Source organism: Myxocyprinus asiaticus, chromosome 29 (genome assembly GCF_019703515.2).
Source record: "Myxocyprinus asiaticus isolate MX2 ecotype Aquarium Trade chromosome 29, UBuf_Myxa_2, whole genome shotgun sequence".
Taxonomy (NCBI): domain Eukaryota; kingdom Metazoa; phylum Chordata; class Actinopteri; order Cypriniformes; family Catostomidae; genus Myxocyprinus; species Myxocyprinus asiaticus.
The window spans coordinates 4,915,149-4,935,171 of record NC_059372.1 but is presented as its reverse complement, the minus strand read 5'-3'; the positions used below and the strand labels follow the sequence as shown (position 1 = coordinate 4,935,171).

General features: G+C 44.0%; 2 pseudogenes; both read left to right on the top strand.

Moving 5' to 3' along the window:
* Window positions 1–11,817, top strand: part of LOC127420326 (zinc finger protein 501-like) — a 47,341-nt pseudogene extending 35,524 nt beyond the window's left edge.
* LOC127420189 (gastrula zinc finger protein XlCGF57.1-like) overlaps window positions 1–20,023 on the top strand; it is a 166,324-nt pseudogene that overhangs the window by 125,745 nt on the left and 20,556 nt on the right.

The following is a 20,023-nucleotide window of genomic DNA, read 5'->3' as shown; positions in this document are numbered from 1 at the left end:
AGTTGCCCTGGCCCTGAAGCAGCAAAGCATCCCCACACCATCACACTACCACCACCATGCTTGACCGCAGATATGATGTTATTTTTGTGGAAGTCTGTGTTTGATTGTGCTAAATTTTCTCCATTTGGCGATAATAGCTCGCTCTGCTGTTTTGGAGTCCCAGAGCCTTTGAAATAGCTTTGTAAACCTTCCCAGACTGATGTATTTCAATCACCTTTTTATTAATAATTTCTGGAATTTCTTTCATCCTTGGCATAGTGTGCTACTGGGTGAGAGCTTTTAGCCAACTTCATGCTGCTGAAAAAGTTCTATTTATGTGTTGATTTGATTGATCAGGGCTGGCAGTAATCAGGCCTGGGTGTGTCTAGTCCAGCTGAACCCCATTATAAATGCAGTTTCATATTTTTTTGGGTTTATTAACAATGGGGGAAAATACTTTTTTACACGGGCCCAGTTGGTATTGGATGATTTTGGATCAGTTGGTATTTTGTGTTTACTCAAATTGCCATTGTATTCTTTTAGATTTTGTTTGAATTTTTGAAACAATTTAGTATGAGATATACACAAAAACAGAAGAAATCAGGATGGGGCAGATACATTTTCACAGCACTGTAACTATAAGTTGAGGGATAAATTAGGTGTATGCCTGGCTGAAGTGATGAGTCTTTAGTCAGGAACTAAACTGGGTGAGTCCCGAACAATGATAGGAAGACTATTCTATTAGGGATGGAACAATGCCATTTTTTTCTCATCCGATCCAGTTCCGATACCTGGGCTATCAGTATCGGCTGATCCCGATCCGATACCAGTGTTGTTTTTTTCTTAATGAGTTTAAAACATCTATAATTCACTGTGTGGAACTGATTGGGAGTACTCTTTGTGTAAAGAAACAAAAACCTCTAGCAATACATTATTTCATTATAAAATAGGAAAACGTAAAACAATTACATAAGAGCATGTGCAAAACTTTATTAACTTGTCTGCAGGATGCAGCAGCAAAAATAACAGTAATTCCAGTGAAAGTCTTCAGTAGAAAAGAAGGGAGCCAGGGAGCCTATTTGGTCAGAGGGATGTGGGAGATGCGGCGAGAGATGCTGGGCATGTCAGCAATGCTGACGATGGTTGTTGCTGACTTGGAGGATCTTGCTGTGATACGTCGATCGATCACTGCCATGGAGACTAAGTTCTCTGAGGTGGTTACAAGAGTGGGGGATGCCGAGAAATGGATCGACGGATCGAGTCATCGGAGAGGGAATTATCTGCTAATCCGCTAGCGACCAAGGTGGATTTGGAGGGTGTCTGGGAGAAGTTGGAGGACATGGAGAACCGTAGCCGGTGGAATAACGTCCGTATTGTCAGAATTCCTGAGGCCGAAGAGGGTTGGGATATGGTGAAATTCCTGGATTGGCTCCTTCCGAATCTGCTTGACATAACAGGCCATATGCTGTAAATCGAGCGAGCTCACAGGGTTCCAGCTCAGAGATCCGTGGAGGGAGACAGGCCCCAATCAATTCTGGCCAAATTTCTGAGATCATCTGATAAAGATCTTGTGTTACACGAGGCGAGGAGTAAAGGAAGGCTTTCTTGGAAGAACCACAGCATTTTCTTGTTCCCAGACTTTGCAAATTCAACAAGAGTGAAACGTGATCGATTCAAGGAATGTAAGAAACTTTTACATCAACGGAAGTTTGCTTTTGAACTGATATTCCTGGCCAAATTGAGAATAGATGCTAAGGATGGCCGTAAAACATTCACATGCCCACAGCAAGCGATGTCCTTCATAAGGGCCTTAGTCAGGGAGGTGACCAAGAACCTGATGGTCACTCTGACAAAGCTCCAGCATTTCTCTGTGGAGAGAGGAGAACCTTCCTGAAGAACAACCATCTCTGCAGCACTCCACCAATCAGGCCTGTATGGTAGAGTGGCCAGACGAAAGCCACTCCTCAGTAAAAGGCACATGACAGCCCGCCTGGAGTTTGCCAAAAGGCACCTGAAGGACTCTCAGACCATGAGAAGCAAAGATTGAACTCTTTGGCCTGAATGGCAAGCGTCACGTCTGGAGGAAACCAGGCACCACTCATCACCTGGCCAATACCATCCCTACAGTGAAGCATGGTGGTGGCAGCATCATGCTGTGGGGATGTTTTTCAGCGGCAGGAACTGGGAGACTAGTCAGGATCGAGGGAAAGATGAATGCAGCAATGTACAGAGACATCCTTGATGAAAACCTGCTCCAGAGCTCTCTGGACCTCAGACTGGGGCGAAGGTTCATCTTCCAACAGGACAATGACCCTAAGCACACAGCCAAGATAACAAAGGAGTGGCTCTGGGACAACTCCGTGAATGTCCTTGAGTGGCCCAGCCAGAGCCCAGACTTGAACCCGATTGAACATCTCTGGAGAGATCTGAAAATGGCTGTGTGAAACCTGATGGAGCTTGAGAGGTCCTGCAAAGAAGAATGGGAGAAACTGCCCAAAAATAGGTGTGCCAAGCTTGTAGCATCATACTCAAAAAGACTTGAGGCTGTAACTGGTGCCAAAGGTGCTTCAACAAAGTATTGAGCAAAGGCTGTGAATACTTATGTACATGTGATTTGTTTTCAATTTTTATTTTTAATAAATTTGCAAAGATTTCAAACAAACTCCTTTCATGTTGTCATTATGGGGTATTGTTTGTAGAATTTTGAGGAAAATAATGAATTTAATCCATTTTGGAATAAGGCTGTAACGTAACAAAATGTGGAAAAAGTGAAGCGCTTTGAATACATTCCGGATGCACTGTTTATGAGAGTAGAGTGTTGAGATCCTTTGAAAATATGGTTCAACATTTTGGGTTCCCAGGTCTCAATTCTTTAGGTATTTACAACTGTGCCACCTGCTTTGTACTATTTTTGGGAGTAGCATACACTCCCCTAAAGCGGCAGATACTCTGGAAGTGGTGATTACTGCTTTTGGAAAAGGCCATGAGGCATCAATGTATTACTCCCTGCTAATTCAGAGTCTGGGGGATGGAGCTTCAACGTCTCTAAAGAGATTATGGGAGAAAGATTTCAACTTGGTATTGGAGGAGGGAGTGTGGGCTAGGATACTAAAAAACATCAAGTCTACATCTAGAGATGCAAGGGTGCGCCTTATGCTATTTTAGATTTTACATTGATTCTATTGGACCCCCTCTAGATTGTATAGGCTGGGTCTTAAAGACACACCCATTTTCTCCAAAAATACCAAATTAAAACAATTCTATATGCAGTGCATAGTGAATAAGACATTTAATCATAGCACACGTGAAGTGCTTTTACCTTGGGCTGCATCCGAAAACGTATCCAGCTGACTTGCTACCTTGCTGCCTAACCAGTTAACTGGCATCTGTTTTGAATGAATGGAACTCTTAAGGAAACTGGTCTCTGAACAGTTTGAAAAGCACCTTATTTTCACCATACGGAGGCAGCATTTTCCTGGTTTTGGTTGCAGCCTTGAAGTTGCACTCACTCGTGAGCCTCAATCTCCTGACAGTTTAAACAGCCTAGATCATCTGCTTGGAATGTCACAGACTGACTGTCATGATTTGTGAATGAGAGGACTGTTGGGTTACTTTATGCCACTCCTGGTGCACAAATTCAAGCAGCTCGGCTTTGTTTGATGACTTGTGAACATCTATCCTCCTCTTGATTACATTCCAGAGGTTTTCAATGGGGTTCAGATCTGGAGATTGGGCTGGCCATGACAGGGTCATGATCCGGTGGTCCTCCATCCACACATTGATTGACTTGGCTGTGTGGCATGGAGCATTGTCCTGCTGGAAAAAAACCAATCCTCAAAGTTGGGGAACATAGTCAGAGCAGAAAGAAGCAAGTTTTGGATAACCTTGAATAGATAAAAAGTTCCAGGATAACCTTGTTATGTGGCTTGATTAATATGTCCTTCACAAAGACGAATCTGCCCGATTCCAGCCTTGCTTAACCACCCCCAGATCATCTCCAATTCCACACACATTGAGAATCATTCACATTGTATGAGATGACAGAGCAGAGCACTTATCTGTTGTGAACTATACAGCACATGTAAACTATATATTTATATAATTAAATCACAGCATTTGTGCTTTAATCTCAACTCAACTTTATTTATATAGCATTTAAAACAACAGAGTTGACCAACATGCTTCACAGTAATACATTTTAAAACATAACATTTCGAAATTACCACATACACAAACACTCCAAAACTGTGTCCTACATTTCATTTGTGACTCAAAGGCCAGTGTAAAGAGATGAGATTTCAGACTTGACAGTCTTCAAATATCACACTGGGCCTCGTTGCAAACTGTTTATCCGGAAATGTGAAGTTCCCGGCAACGTGTCATAATAACAGCACAATTCATAATAAAAGCTAGATGCCTGAAATTGAAGAAATTTAATAAAAATATATTACAACTGTATAGTAAAATTTTATATGCACTGTAACAGTAATAATAATAATTAATCAAAATATAACAAACAAGACAGCTGTTGAATAAATGTCTGGGAAAAAAATGCAATGACATGTTGAAAAGTTATATTTTCACTTTATTGAATTTATTGATTAGACACCATTTTGATGATGAAAATTAATTAAACATTAAAACATGTTCTGGAATGTTCTGGAAAATAATAATTAAACTGTAATTATTAAAATAATTATTAAATAATTAAAAATAACTAAACCGGTGTGTTCAATAGCACATTATAATATTAGCATATTTTTGCTGTGGTATGGAAATTGGTATTGAGAACCGTGAAATTTCACTGGGATCGGTACCGATTACTGAAATTTTGGTACCATGACAACACTATTCTACAGTATCAACATCAAGTCCAAATGACAGAATTAAATTTAGGGTATGATTGTGATGATGAGTTGGTCCTGTCACATTTTGTCTGACTCCAATTAAATGCTAATCCCAATGTGTCATTTTCATTGTCTGTGTGAATGTTGAAGTCACCAACAATTAAAGCTCTATCCACAGGAACTACTAGATCTGACAGAAAATGTTCTAGTTCAAAAAGGAAATCAGAATATAGCCCGGGTGATCTGTATACTGTAGCAAGGGCAAAAGACAACAGAGATTTTTTATTTGTATCTGATGGTGCCACATTAAGCATTATTAGTTCAAAAGACTTAAACGTATATCTTGTCCTCTTAGTAACACCAAACACTTCACTGTAAATTGCAGCAACACCACATCCTCCACCCTTTAGATTATGCTCATGTTTATAACAATAATAACCTGGGGGAGTAGACTCATTTAAACTAAGATATTCATCTGGATTAAGCCAGGTTTCAGTCAAACAGAATGCATCCAAACTATTATCTGTAATAATTTTATTTACAATTAGTGCTTTGGTAGAAAGAGATCTCATGTTTAGTAGCCCTACCTTTATATGATGTTTATCATCATTGTTTTTTTGTTTTTTGTTTTTAATGTTTTACTTTAATAACAATTTTTATAAATGATTTAGTGAGGGGTTTTTGTTTGGTAGGTCAGGCAACAGACACATTCTCTGTGATATCTAGGTGATACAGTCTCTATATGTTGTAGTTTATGTGACCTGTGTGACGTCTCAAGACAGCTAGCAGACGTTCGGTTTAGCCAGTTTGTCTGCTTCCTGACCTGGGCCCCAGTTAGTCAAATACTATCACTATTAAGACTATGAGCCAAATTTCTAGACAGGAGAGTGGCACCTTCCCTGTAGGGATGGAGTCCATCTCTCTTTAGCAGGTCAGGTCTACCCCAAAAACTCTTCCACTTGTCTATAAATCCTATGCTACATTAATCTACTATAAACCATGTCACCATGATGAGCAGGGAGAGGGCCAGAGCATATTACAGTGTCTGACATAGTTTTTGCAAGTTCACACACCTCTTTAACATTTTCTATTGTGATCTCCAATTGGTGAAGTTGGACATCGTTAGTGCTGACATGAATAACAATTTAAAAAAATCTATGTTTAGCATTAGCCAGCAATTGTAAATTTAATCTGATGTTAGATGCCCAAGCCCCCGAAATGCATTTAAAAATAGTGGCTGGAGTCTCCATGTTTCTTACAGTAGAATCACTTATTACCAGGGCGCTTTCAACATGATTTTCATTGGGTGCATAACTGAGTGGGGAGAATCGATTGGAAACCTTAACAGGAACGGGAGAGTGGTGTTGCTGAACACACATAATAATCGCTGATTTTGTCAGTCAGAGAAACATTTGTCAGATAAGTTGAAATGTTCATGGTATATTTTTTGAAGGGATTCGACTGGTGTCAGGGTAAAGTCTGAGTCCACACTTGTTCAAGACCCAGTCCAAATGCTCCCAAGTCCATGACAAAACTAAGACCATAAAAATATGATCTCTGTCTCGAGTACTACAGCACTGATGAATACCTAGAGTCAGCCGAGAGTGGCGCGCACAGAACCCATTGTGGTGCCTGGCTAAAGTATAAACAATGCTAAAAGCGTATCGTGCTCGTGTTCTAAAATGTTAAATTCAGGGGAAACCCTGATAGGGCAAAATTTGGTTGCACGTTCCTGTGCTTGACTTGAATCGATCTTGGGATTTAAGAATTGATATCGGGATTGTTGAAATAAAGATTGCAAAGCATCAGAAAATCTATATTTTTACCGACCTCTAACATTAATTTGTTTCAATTTTGAATACTTGATACTGTTGTTAAAATCTTGTTTTCTTAATTTGTATCTCTGTTATATTGTTTATTGGTTCTGATTTTTTTTTTTTTTCTTTATTACTCACTGTTTACATCCTGAATAATTACTTGAAATCTATAAACAATGTTTACAAAATAAAAAAAATTGTGTACGTTTTTGCTTTGGTATTGAGAATCATCAAATTTCACTGATAAAGGTACAGACTTCTGAAATTTTGGTAAAATGAAAACACTAGATCATACTTATACTATAATACTTACTATAATAACATAATGAAAAGTAGATCTCTTGTCACAGAAGTTTGGGCACCCTTGGTATAAATATTCTTGCACTCCAAAAATAAAAAATATATACGAAACATTTGTGTTCTGCCATTAAATTGGGGTTCAGTTTGATGTTTCACATTTGTCTGTATTGAATACTTTTTTGACAATTTATTTTGTTCATTTCAGAGCTGATGGAAGTGAAAGAGGAACATCAAGAACTGAATGAAGTGGAGAAGAAACTTCAGTATCAGAAACATCATGATTTCACAACTGGAAAAAAATCTTTGAGTGGCTCAAAGACTAAGAATTTCTCACCAAAAAAGCCTCAAAGAAGAGCAGCCAATAAATCTCTTACCCGTACTCAATGTGGAAAAAGTTTCACTTTTAAAAGCAAACTTAATATACACATGAGACCCAACACTGGAGAGAGGCCTTACACATGCGATCAGTGTGGAAAAAGTTTCATTATGAAAACAACCCTTGATGTACACATGAGAATTCACACTGGAGAGAAGCCTTACACGTGCCATCAATGTGGAAGAAGTTTTGCATATGCAGGTAGTCTCAAGAATCATCTCCGCTGTCATTCTGGAGAAAGACCATTTGAATGTGATCAGTGTGGTAAAACATTTGTTTTGATTTCAAACTTAAAACTACATCTGAAAACACACACAAATGAGAAGCCTTACAAGTGTTCTTTTTGTGGAAAGAATTTTGCAAACCCATCCTATTTTAAAGAACACCAGAAAATACATACCGGTGTGGGTGCTCATATGTGTTTTGAATGTGGAAAGACCTTTATTACAGCTGGCATATTGAAACATCACCAAAGAATTCATACTGGAGAAAAACCTTACAAGTGCTCCCACTGTGGAAAGAGTTTCAGTAAGTCAGAAACCCTGAAAGCACACGAGAGAATTCATACTGGAGAGAAACCTCACAAGTGCTCACACTGTGGAAAGAGTTTCACTTGGTCACAAAACCTGAAAACACACAAGAGAATTCACACTGGAGAAAAACCTTACAAGTGCTCACACTGTGGAAAGAGTTTCACTCAGTCTCGAAACCTGAAAACACATGAGAGAATCCATACTGGAGAGAAACCTTACAAGTGCTCACACTGTGGAAAGAGTTTCACTCAGTCTCAAAACCTGAAAAAACACGAGAGAATCCATACTGGAGAGAAACCATACAAGTGCTTACACTGTGGAAATAGTTTCACTGAGTCTCGAAGCCTGAAAACACACGAGAGAATCCATACTGGAGAGAAACCTTACAAGTGCTCACACTGTGGAAAGAGTTTCACTCAGTCTCAAAACCTGAAAAGACATGAGAGAATCCATACTTGAGAGAAACCATACCACTGCTCTTCATGTAGGAAAAGTTTCAACCAATCAGATCAGCTACAGAAACATGTAAAAAGGTATTTGCCCAAGTGATCACAGTGATTAAAAATGACCTTAATGGAAACACAAGTATATAATTTTTTTATCAAGTAATTTTTTTTCTGTCTGCTGACTAAAACTGTTGTTTCAGTAAAAATAATCTTTTAGCCTTCGTATTCAGTTGTCCACAGTTCTTGATGAATAGCCTCCAGGTTTTGAAGGGTCTTTGGTTTTATTGCATGGCGAATGTAGCATTTTCTTTAGTAAAGTAAAAGCTAAACTGGATATTGTGATTTTCGGTTCCCTTTCACGTCGCTCACTTGACGTTACATAGATTATATGATGGTAGGGGTCGCTCCTAATTGATTAAGGGTGAAAAGGATGTTTTGGTCATTGTTGACTAGTTTTCAAAGTAGGTTGTAACACCACATCAGAAACAGCACTAGGGAATTGCTGGGGGAAAGCACTAAGGAAGACATTGCTTTAAACTTCTAGGGATTCAATGTTATTTCTATTGTCTAGGACAGGATAGGCATTGTAGAAAGGGCTGATCATGTTTTTTTAAACATGACTGGTGAAATATGGACTAACATGGGAGGTGCTCTTCCATTAGTTCCGTTAATATCTGTCAGCTAATTTATTACTGGACTATAACTGAGTTCTTTTTGAGGCAGTGCCGGTCAGCCGATTAGGTGACATAGGCAATCGCTTAGGGTGCCATCGCTTTGGGGGCGCCGATCTACTGGGCCAATTTCAGCATTTGCCCAATCTGTTTTGAACAAAATGTGCCCTGCACATTACAATAACATGTTGTGGCGCCCTCCACAGAACATCTAGACCGTGTAGTGAATGCCTTACTACCATACTACTCTGGCTGTTTCTGTTATATCTGTGTTTGGCAAAAACAGTGAGAGTAGTATGGATAGGATGCCAGCGATAGGATCCAATGCGTGAGTAACAATTACTTTTTATCACAGCTGCAGATGTTGAGATCTCCTCGTTGCACCTCAAAAAAAAACAAATAAAAAGATGTCACGGAACAAAGCCAAGCAATGTGACTGATTCAAAGTGGGCCACATCCTCTGAATGTATGAAGAGATGCAATTAACAAGACAGCACACAAATATCATGGAATTTACAAGAATTGTATGTTGATCCCTAAATGAAAACATGACCCTGGGGCTGATAAACAAAAAACAAGCATGCAAAAAAAGTGATTATAACATCATTGTGTTGGTGCATTGGTCACTAAATGATGTAACCCTACTGTTCCCTTTTGGGCATAGATACAGTATAATGATAACACAGGTTACAAGATGAGGTGTATTCAAACATCTTTATTGAATTGCTCACGATCAAACAGAATTAACAGTAGCACCTGTTCAGTTCACAACATGGGCATCGCTAGTCCCCTTTTACTATCATGAGCCCTAGTAAAATGTAATGATAGAGATTACCATATGCAGATATGAAGAAAATGCATTCCTGTTAATTTTAGGTGATAATTTACATGATTTAAAACATGTAGGTTGATTGTGATGCCAGCTGAAGTGAACGTTTCCTAAGTAGTGATCTATCCATTCACCGCTCGTGCTCTTCTGTTGTTTTCCCCCTGGAATGAAACCTCATTTGCAGAGATGTTATTACTAGCTGACTCAAGTGAAGAGGAAGACTGAAAGGTAAACAGTGTGTTAATGAGTAACTATTTGTGTTTCACTGAATGAGTTGTTCATGGATATGCATTTTCCTCTCTTCTGTCGCAAATAATGTGATTTATTCATAAGTGAAAGCTATTTGTAGTGATTTAGTAATTTAGGGAGCTACTGACTAGGTTGATTTTTCACTGAAACGTTAGATTTGAATGAGATAGGTACGTTTTCTGAAGAAAATCTTAGTTGCCGCCTGCCATGGCTAAACTCATCACCACAATGTCCTTCCAAAGGCCTCTGTATACTGTCCCAAGTCAAAAGAACCCACCCTCATGTCTTTACAATGTTCTTGTGCTGAGATAAGGTGCTCTTAATAGTTGCTAGGCAGTTGCCAGGGTCATATTGAAAAGCTGCTGCTTGCTAGCCCGAGTTGAATGAGACCAACCCCATGTCTCTATGATAATTCTGGTGCTGAGAAATAGGTGTTGCTACGCGGTTGCTAGTGTGCTCTTCAAGATTGCTAGGGTGTAGGCTGATTCTTAATGTCTGCATGTGAGTCGAAAGAGTAATCTAATTATTGTTTACATAGTTTCTGCCAAAATACCATAGTTGCTGCAATTATTATTTTTTTTATTTTTCCCCTTTTCTCCCTAATTTGGAATGCCCAATCCCCAATGTGCTTTTAAGTCCTCGTGGTCGCGTAGTGATTTGCCTCAATCTGGGTGGCGGAGGATGAATCCCAGTTGCCTCCACATCTGAGACTGTCAACCCGCGCATCTTATCACATGGCTTGTTGAGCATGTTGCCACGGAGACATAGCGCATGTGGAGGCTTCACGCCATCCACCGCAGCATCCATGCTCAATTCACCATGCGCCCCACTGAGAACAAACCACATTATAGCAACCACGAGGAGGTTACCCCATGTGACTCTACCCTCCCTAGCAACCGGGCCAATTTGGTTGCTTAGGAAGCCTGGTTGGAGTAACTCAGCATGCCCTGAGATTCGAACTAGTGAACTCCAGGTGTGGTAGCCAGCGTCTTTTACCACTGAGCTACCCCCAGGTCCCCAGTTACTGCAATTCTTATTACTAGTCCTTAACTTTTACATTCATATGGTAAGACTTTCAAACTATGTAAGAAGATTATAGAATCTTTGTCTTCTGAATAATACCTTGTTACCACATTGTTATTGTAGTGACAATACCTGTAAATAAAAACTTTTTTGGCAATAATTATACAGCAGTTGCCTTGGTACATGTATGTAGGGGCAACAAAATATGATGCTTTGAGAAAAAATTATTAAGATATCTTATTCTAGTTTAAACTTAATGTAATTGATTTATTTGAGTTTTATTGAGTTAAAACTTTATATATATATATATATCTACAATTTGAGAATGTGTTTGTATTCATGTTCAAGTGTTTTTAAGTTTTTTAATTTATAAGTTTTAAGTCTTTGAAAAAAAAAAAGATTTGTCATAAAAGTGTATAAATAAACGGATATAGCAAATACAGTATATTGTTCGGTGTTGTATTAGTTTGGGTTCCAGGTAAACTCAACATTTCTTATTTCTGTCCTATAAGAAAGCTTAAGAACCCCTGCCTTAAATACATCTTTAGCAACTTTATACTTGCATCTATGAGATCTTGAAAATGTGAAAATGTTTTAATCATATTTATATAAATAATGAAATATTTTACATTAACTTACATTTTGAATTTTGTTCAACTTTGAATATTTCTGTATCAACTTGTCTTGTCTGGTGTGTGTATAAATATTGTCTGATGTCACTATTAAAGCCCATCATTCATAATCTGAGGATCTGTCTGCTGTTTAATTTGCATTTACTAACAAAGATTTTGGTATTTAGAGAAATTATGTCTCTACTGTGGGTGTGTCTTCAATGTAAATGACTCCCTCCTGAGTCTATTCTTATTGTTTACCATTGGATAATGTTTATTCTGGTCTGGATAATTAAGGGGGGTTCATGAGAGGTTTGGGGGGATTCTGTAGCCAGATTAACTTTTATTTTAATTTTATTTATTTTTAATCTTATTCTCAGTGTAACATGGTTGCCCATGTTTATGTGGGATATTGGCAGTGTTGTAGTCAAAACCACCTAAAGTGAGACCAAGTCAAGACCAAGGCAGGATGAGACCGAGTCAAGACCAAGACCAGACCAGTGTGAGTCCCACACTGCATGACACACTTATGATAAAATGTGGAACATGCAAACCATAGGCACTCCTCAAATTGATCATGTTAATGTGGAATATTGGTTTGAATCACGTCTTATTTGAAACACTAAAGCATTTTAAGACCCCAACAGAAGATTAGGGTAAAGTAGAATAGATCACACATGTTGTAAGCAAAGGAAACAGTAGGTGGTGGTATGTGCCTGAGTCTCTAAAGAAGAAGAAGAAGAAGAAGAAGAAGAACTCAGAAGTTAAAAGTGGAGCATTGTGAATTTAAGTGTTTTTCTACTTTATTGTGTTGTGGGAAATCAAACTAAGGTAAATTTCATGAACGTTTCTAAAGTGTTTGTTATAATATTGTGACTGTACATGAATACACACATTACTGAGTTGAGATTGTGATTTTAGTGAAAATGTTTGTTTTTTCTCCTTAACAGATATTAACATATAATCTTTTCATAAGACTCGAAACGATTTTAATAATCTCTATGAACATCTGAAGGCAAACATGGCCAGTTTGTTTCCTGATATCAATATCATTAAAACAACATATATTACACTGGAGGAGAAATTTGTTCATAATATGTTCATAATTCTTGGAGGTCCAGACTTTAAAGCCCTTTTTTTCTACAGGCGAAACAAGCAGAAATATCTGAATATCATGTTTAATTTCTGAAATATGAGCTCGTTAATTCCATCAGCTGATTGTAAATGAGTTCACTGAATGTGATTATATGTTGAAGAAATCCTGTTATAGGTTAATATCAGACAATATTTCAGCTGTCAGGAATCTGTTCATTAGAATAGATCTATACCAATATATTTATGTAGCCTAATGACACATTATCCATCAGTGCCAGCTTCTGCCAGCCAGTGAGAGATTAAACCCCTATCATCACTGCACAGAGCGAACAACGCAAAGCTGAACTCTTTGTGCTTGTGCGACCCACTTAAAGTTTAGAGATGTGCTTTGCGCCAAATTGGCACTCAATGGGTCACGCAAATGTTTTGTCCACTGTCTTGCTATTGCCTTCGTGCCAACCCCTCTGCGTGGCAAAGGTGGCACGTGTGCCTTCGGTTGTCGACCCTGGGCAAGCCTTTAACACTACTCCTCAACGTACATGAAGTTCGTTCCCTAATCCATATAATTATATGATTAAATGTATAATTATATAATGATCTTTTGGGGTTTGATAAATGTCAGTCCATTATAATCATGATGTATTTGTGTTCAGATGTTCATCATGAGAGAGCAGGTGGATGTGATCTATGCTGGAGAACAGCAGATGCTGCAGACACCAGTGAAGATGAAGATGTGTTCAGTGAAGCTGCTGGACTGCAGGAACCTGATGAAGATGAGAGGAGAAACCACAGCAGAAGAACAACAGAGTGATGATTCTATTTATTCAGGTATTGTAAGGAATTTTCAGGATTGGACCCTAAGTATCAAGTCAGGTCTGCAGTCGCTGTCTTGATCCGGATCCTTTAGGGGAGAAATGAGTGACACAGACACAGGGCATACATCAAAGATTTCTCGTACTTTATTGTTAAAGGTGCAGAACATAAGATTCAGAAACGTCATGGTTACTGGTGTAACCTCCGTTCCCTGATGGAGAGAACGAGACGTTGGTGTCGATGTAGTGACACTAGGGGTCACTCTTGGGAACCCGAGACACCTCTGGTCTTTGATAAAAGGCCAATGAAAATTGGCGAGTGGTATTTGCATGCCATTCCCCCGGACATACGGGTATAAAAGGAGCTGGTATGCAACCACTCATTCAGGTTTTATGCTGAGGAGCCGAGATAAGGTCCGGCCATTTCAGCAGGTAGTTCAGCGTTGTGGCAGGAGGGACCAACGTCTCGTTCCCTCCATCAGGGAACGGAGGTTACACCAGTAACCATGACGTTCCCTATCTCTCGACACTAGGGGTCCCTATACGAAACGCCACAGGGCTGAACTGTGTTACGTGAACTGGCGGTGTGTGGTGGGCAGAATTGCTGTGTGCCTCATAGCCAGCACACCAGGTCGACACGTAACCTCCCCCAACATAGTTATGAGTGTCGAACGACCCTTTTTGGGGACAAGTCGACTACCCAAAGATAGAGACAGGCTTAACCCAGTCGTGGCCTCTTTTCCCCTTCTCTTTTTCCACTCCCTAAAAAAGAAATCGATTATCCGACTGGGCCGCCAGGTCTAGTCGGGGGGTGTCCCTCCCAAGGGGAAGACACAGCGGAGACCACACCTTGCCCAAAGAGGGGGGATATTTAAGTGGAAGAATACGTCACATGGTCTTTCCAACCATGTGGAGAGCCTTCAAGGTAGATCCTGCCCAATGGGGGAGGAGTTACCTTGAAGGCTCTCCACATGGTTGGAAAGACCATGTGACGTATTCTTCCACTTAAATATCCCCGGGGAGGAGTTACTACAAACATGGAGACTGGGGCAGAGGGGCACTGCCCAAGGAAGACGCAGTTTGCCAGCAGGGAAACGAACTAGCGGAAGATATAGATCGCATGGGGTTAGCCTTACAGGGAACCGCCACATGCGGAGCACCTACCCCAGAACAGGGCTCTTAGTTAGCGCGTGTACTGGGCCAGCAGCGAGTCTCTCCGAAGACTCGACTGCCACAGGGCTCGGAGGAAGTCAACCAGGGAACAAAGTTTGTGAACACCACTGGGAATTAACGGCGCACGTCTTCAGCTCCATGGGAGGTGGAAGGCGCTATGTGCAAGCAATACACCCGGCCAGCAATCCCGGGCTTATCCGCTTGTGTTGCGTGCCACTACCTGGGATGAAACCGGTTCCACCCGGAGGTTGTAGAACCTTGCACAGGTGTTGGGTGTTGCCCAGCCCGCTGCTCTGCAAATGTATGTTAGAGAGGCACCCCTGGCCAGGGCCCAGGGAGCCATTACACCCCTGGTAGAATGGGCTGGTAGCCCTACCGGGGGCGGCATGTCCTAAGCGACATATGCCATAGTTATGGCGTCAATGAGCCAGTGGGCGATCCTCTGCTTGGAGACAGCGCTTCCTTTCCGCTGTGCACCAAAGCAGACAAAGAGCTGCTCAGAGATTCTAAAGCTCTGCGTGCGATCCAAATAGATGTGTAAAGCGCGCACCGGACACAGCGACGACAGGGCTGGGTCTGCCTTCTCCTAAAAGGGTGGTGGGAACCTTGGGCACATAGCCCGGTCAGGGTCTCAGGATCACATGAGTGTAACCTGGACCGAACTCCAGGCACGTTTCAGTGACGGAGAACGCTTGCAGGTCACCTACCCTCTTGATGGAAGTGAGCGCAGTCAGGAGGGCAATCTTCAAGGAGAGTGCCTTAAGCTCGGCTGACTGCAAAGGCTCAAAGGGGGCTCTCTGTAGACCCTGAAGAACTACACAGGTCCGATGAGGGAACGAGGCGTGGTCTGGAGGGATCCAGCCTCCTGGCGCCTCTTAGGAACCTGATGATCAGGTCGTGCTTCCCTAAGGACTTACCGTCAAATGCGTCGTGGTGTGCTGCTATGGCTGCAATGTACACCTTCAAAGTGGAAGGGGACAGCCTCCCTTCCAAACTCTCTTGCAGGAAGGAAAGCACTGATCCGACTGCGCATCTCTGGGGGTCTTCCCGACGGGAAGAACACCACTTAGCGAACAGACGCCACTTAAAAGGCATACAGGTGCCTCGTAGAGGGGGCCCTAGCCTGAGTTATCGTGTCTACCACCGCAGGTGGGAGACAGCTTAGGTCTTCCGCGTCCCGTCCAGGGGCCAGACATGGAGATTCCAGAGGTCTGGGCGCGGGTGCCAGATGGTGCCCCTTCCCTGAGAAAGAAGGTCCTTCCTCAGGGGAATTCGCCAGGGGGGAGCTGTCGCGAGGAGCTTGAGGTCCGAGCACCACGTCTGGGAGGGCCAGTAGGGTGCTACCAGGACGACCTGCTCCTCATCCTCCCTGACCTTGCACAGGGTCTGTGCAAGCAGGCTCACTGGGGGAAATGCATATTTGCGCATGCCAGGGGGCCAGCTGTGTGCCAGCACGTCTATGCCGAGGGGGGCCTCGGTCAGGGTGTACCAGAGCGGGCAGTGGGGAGGATTCTTGGGAGGCGAACAGGTGCACCTGTGCCTGTCAAATAGACTCCAAATCAGCTGGACCACCTGAAGGTGGAGTCTCCACTCTCCCCTGAGGGTAACCTGTTGTGACAGCGCGTCCGCTGTAGTGTTGAGGTTGCCCGAGATGTGAGTGGCTCGCAGCAACTTGAAGTGCTGCTGACTCCAGAGGAGGAGACAGCGGGCGAGTTGTGACATACAACGAGAGCGCAAACCACCTTGGTGGTTGACATATGCTACCGTTGTCATGTTGTCTGTCTGAACTAACACGTGCTTGCCCTGGATCAACGGCCGAAACCTCCACAGGGCGAGCAGAATTGCCAACAACTTGAGGCAGTTGATGTGTCAATGCAGTCGCGGACCCGTCCAGAGGCCGGCGGCTGCGTGCCCGTTGCAAACAGCGCCCCAGCCCGTTTTGGAGGCATCTGTCGTGACCATGACGCGCCTGGGGATCAGTTCTAGAGAAACATCTGCCCGTAGGAATGAGAGGTCGGTCCAAGGGCTGATAAGACGGTGACAGACCGACGTAATGGCCACGCGGTGTGTCCCGTGGCGCCATGCCCATCTCGGGACTCGAGTCTGGAGCCAGTGCTGAAGTGGCCTCATATGCATCAACCCGAGCGGGGTGGCCACCGCCGAGGATGCCATATGCCCCAGGAGCCTCTGAAAAAGTTTCAGTGGAACCGCTGTTCCCTGTTTGAACGCCTTCAAACAGGCCAGCACCGACTGGGTGCACTCGTTCGTAAGGCGCAGGGTCAAGGAGACTGAGTCCAACTCCAAACCGAGAAAAGAGATGCTCTGATCCGGGAGGAGCTTGCTCTTTTCCCAGTTGACCCGAAGCCCTAGCCGGCTGAGGTGTGAGAGCACCAGGTCCCTGTGTGCACACAACACGTCTCGAGAGTGAGCTAGGATTAGCCAGTCATTGAGAACGTGAATGCCCACCTCCCTTAACGGGGCAAGGGCAGGCTCTGCGACCTTCGTAAAGACGCGAGGAGACAGGGACAGGCCGAAAGGGAGGACTTTGTACTGATACGCCTGACCCTCGAACGCAAACCGCAGGAAGGGTCTGTGGATCGAGGCATGGAAGTACGCATCCTTCAGGTCTACCGCCGCGAACCAATCTTGATGCCGGACGCTCGCCAGAATGCGTTTTTGCGTCAGCATCTTGAACGGGAGTCTGTGTAAAGCCTAGTTCAGAACTCACAGGTCCAAGATTGGCCTCAACCCACCACCTTTATTCGGTACGATGAAGTAGGGGCTGAAAAACCCCTTCTTCCTCTCGGCTAGAGGGACAGGTTCTATCGCACCCTTCCGTAGGAGGGTGGCAATCTCCGCGCAAGGTAGCAGTGTTTTCGTCTTTCACCAAGGTGAAGTGGACACCGCTGAACCTGGGCGGATGCCCGGCGAAGTGGATCGCGCAGCCGAGTCGGACGGTCGGACCAGCCCTCGCGCCGGATTGGAAAGCGCGAGCCATGCGTCCAAGTTCCGCGCAAGGGGGACCAAAGGGACAACGTCATCGGATGTACTGGCAGGTGGGGCCTCGTGGCGGGGCGGAGCTCGAGGTGCCACACCACGTCGTGGCCGTGCTGAGTCTAAGGACATCGAAGCACTTCACTGGCTCCTTGTGACCACCCCCGGAACAGCCTGGGACGGGGGAGGAAGAGACCTGTCCTCGTGACCCGTGGAGACTGTCACATCGGGGGCAGATTTGTGCCACAGCTGGGCACTCAGGGGCGGGAGACCGCCGCTGGAATGCCAAACCTGCCAAATAGAGTGGTGGACGGTGGTCGTGATGATGGCTGTACACACCGGATACGTGACCCAGGGAACAAGGAAACCACTCTTGCTGAGCTCTTGAGTACTGCAGCCACTTGGGCATGCAGCGCAATTAAATGCAAAAGGTAACAAAAAGATGGAGATCTGCTTACCAGCTCCAGAGCAGCGGGTATCGTTGTCCCTGGGTCACCCGTCTCAAGGGTGCTTTGAAGCCTTTCACGGGTTCTGGGCGGCCGCGAGACGTGTGGGGTCTGCTTCCTGCAGTGGGCTCCACGCCAGGGCCGGGCCGAAGGGGCGGGCTGCGGCGGAGCTGGTGCAGTCACCGCAGGGGGATGCCCTTGGCGATGACTAGACGGGGTGCGGGATCTTGAGCCACGCCGGGGCAGGATATGCCGGCTAGCATCCATCTACTGCTCTACCATCGAAAACTGCTGGGCAAAGTCCTCGACGGTGTCGCCGAATAGGCCTGCTTGGGAAATGGGGGCAGCAAGGAATCGTGTCTTGTTGGCCTCACCCATCTCGACCAGATTGAGCCAAAGGTGGCATTCCTGGACCACTAGTGTGGCCATCGTCCGCCCAAGAGACCACGCCGTGACCTCCGTCGCTCGGAGAGCGAGGTCGGTCGCCGAGCGCAGTTCCTGCATCAATCCCGGGGCGGCACTACCCTCGTGCAGTTCCTTTAGTGCCTTGGCGGACTTGCAGGAGAGCCATGGTGTGCAGGGCGGAGGCGGCTTGTCCAGTGGCACCGTAGGCCTTGGCCGTCAGAGACGACGTAAACCTACAGGCCTTGGACAGGGGCTTTGGGCACCCGCGCCAGGTGGCGGCGCTCTGCGGGCATAGGTGCACCGCGAGCGCCTTTATCCACCGGGGGATTGTCGAATAGCCCTTGGCCGCCCCACCATCGAGGGTAGTGAGGGCGGGGAAGCTGAAAAGATTGGGACCGGGCAGTAAAAAGTGCCTCCCGCAACCTTGTCAGCTCTTCATGCACTTCCGGGAAGAAAGGAACGGGGGCGGGGCGTGGCTTTGAGCGGCGCCGCGAGCCCAGGAACCAATCACCGAGCCGCGAGGATTTAGGGAAGAGCAGTGAGTTCCACTCTAGCCAACGCTCGCAGCTGCCCGGGAAAGCATGTCGTCATCTCCACGTCAGCCTGTGACTGGGCAATCGACCCTGAAGGGAGGAGCCCAGCTGAGGCTTCCGACTGGACGAGCCCGCTCTCCGATGCTGTGCTCGAGAGCTCATCACTTTCGTGGGCTCCGAATAAGAGTCCCATTGGGGTCCCCAAATCACCCCCAGTGCTAGCCACGCTGGCCTCATACCCGTGGGTAAAAGGACCGAGGCGGGAGCCTCTGGGGTGGCTCGCTTTCTTATGAAGCGAAAAAAAAAATCCTGCTATTTAGAAATATTAGGTTATATATTCACACTATGACTTTGAATGTGTCACTCAACTGATAGAGATGTTAAGTTTACAAATTCTGGGTCATCAGAAAGGCTTACCTTTGTAAATCCTTACTGTCTTGGGGGGTTGAATAATTTCGATTGCAACTGTATGTGTAGTGATTTGTAATTACTTATAACTGACAAATCAGTGATTATAATCTTTAATCTTGTATTATTTATCTCATTGTACTAAGAATGGTAACTATTCAAGGCTTAACCGGATAATATACCCCGACAATCAGGTTTCTCATAATGTGTAATGTATTATCCATGTTGTAAAACCAATGAATTAACCAGTATGATTGGTAATCAGGGATTTTCATGTTTTGTTACTTACACGTGTAATATCAATGTAAGTATGTCACATTTAGTATGTAAATGTTTGCTTGTTTACGTAGAGAATGTTGATGACAATGAATGTCATGTCTCTTGCACCGTTTTCAAGATATAAAAGTTCATGATTAAACATTCACTATTTTGAGTGGGAGTTGAAAGGATCCTTCACACAAAGGATTGTAAATCAA